The sequence below is a fragment of the Cebus imitator genome, unplaced genomic scaffold (assembly GCF_001604975.1).
Source record: "Cebus imitator isolate Cc_AM_T3 unplaced genomic scaffold, Cebus_imitator-1.0 Scaffold413, whole genome shotgun sequence".
Lineage (NCBI taxonomy): Eukaryota > Metazoa > Chordata > Mammalia > Primates > Cebidae > Cebus > Cebus imitator.
The window spans coordinates 699,291-700,859 of NW_016107728.1; the positions used below are offsets into that span (position 1 = coordinate 699,291).

The following is a 1,569-nucleotide window of genomic DNA, read 5'->3' on the forward strand; positions in this document are numbered from 1 at the left end:
ATTTTGGAGACATGAGCAAGCTGATACTGAAGTTTATATGGAGAGGCAAAAGACCCAGAATAGCTGACACAATATTGAAGAAGAACAAAGTCAGAGGACTAACATTACTAGACTGCAAGACCTATAATAAAACTACAGTAATCAAGACAGAATTTCTAACAAGAAGGCCACAAGGGGTGGGATAAGCATGTCCTGAGGTGGGAGATGTTCCCTATTTTGCTTCTAGTGAGGCAGGGCTGGTCATAAGAGCATCTGACAACTAACCCTGATGTTTCACAGATGCCAGGACAGACAGCCAGTTTGGTGTCCACATACAGACAGAGTAGAGCAAAAGCTGTCCATATGGACCACATCTCCTGTAGTCATTGGTCTGATTAGCTGCCTCATCACACATACCACAAGCAGCTTCAATACAGGAGCAGAGTTACACTCACCTGATATCCAAGATTTCAGCACAAATTAATGATGAATGAATTAAATAGCTAACCTGGCCTGGTACCTATTATCAGTAATATCAGGCCTATGTTATAAAGAAAAAAATTTCAATAATATTTAGGATTATAAAAGTTTCACCTAAGAAATAACAAGAATATAGCAAGCCTCCAGCATGCTTGGGTCTGCAGTGAACCTGTGCATTCATATAGTGCTCGCCAGAACAGTTTTGAAATGGTTTGAGGCCTTGCCCTGCTCCATGTAGAGCAAGGTTATAGAAATTTCAGACAACGAAAAGAGAAAAAAAAGAGAAATGACAAGAATAATGTAACCACAACTGCAGCCCATTTCACAGGTTCACGGTTTATAAAATGTAACTATTTTATGGTAAATATCCAGATAGAAAAAATATCTTTGAATTTCATAATGGAAACAATGCCTGGGCTGCAGTATGAAAGCCATGTCACCTCTACTTATATTCTAAAATGATTGCCAAATGTTCTTCATTTATACAATACCCTGAGCAGAGAACAGGGAGCCTGGTTAATGCCAAAAAAGAGGAGGAGAAACTGTATGATGAGCCTGTGAGTTACTTCATACTTCAAACACAGAAATAAAGAGCCGCATTGAGATCCCTTTGAAATTAAGAGCCAAGGTTCAGATTCAGAGCTAAGACTGAATTTCAGAGCTCTTGCCCTCCATTTCTTGATTCAATCCAAGATGTAAATTTACCTGCCATTTATTATCAGAACTAATCTAAGTATTAACTCACACTTCAAGGTCTGTGGGAGGAAATTGGTATACTAGTATTCACTTTCAACTGTCCTAACATTTTGAATTTGATGACATGTGACTCATCTATCCCATTCTAAAGTCTTTCTAAAATCTCAAGGAAGTTTTGCAGCTAATCTTTTATTTTGCTAATTTTTCCTTGGAAAAGTTAATATACATATGCAAATATATACATATGCAAATATATATTTTTGAATATACTTTTTAATTAAAGTTTTCTTAACTTCCTGAAAAATAACTAGCATTTCTTAGACTAGGTAATTTAACATATGCTAATTCTAATTCTCACAACAACCCTCTTGAAAATTACTATCATTATATCTATTTTGCAAGTGGAGAAACTGA

General features: G+C 36.2%; 1 non-coding gene across 1 annotated transcript; it reads left to right on the plus strand.

The window, feature by feature from the left end:
• The first annotated feature begins 592 nt into the window (after nt 1-592).
• On the plus strand, nt 593-725 carry LOC119468338. Its single transcript, XR_005197001.1, has one exon. It is a non-coding gene; the product is annotated as a small nucleolar RNA SNORA9 (small nucleolar RNA).
• The last annotated feature ends 844 nt before the right edge of the window (nt 726-1,569 follow it).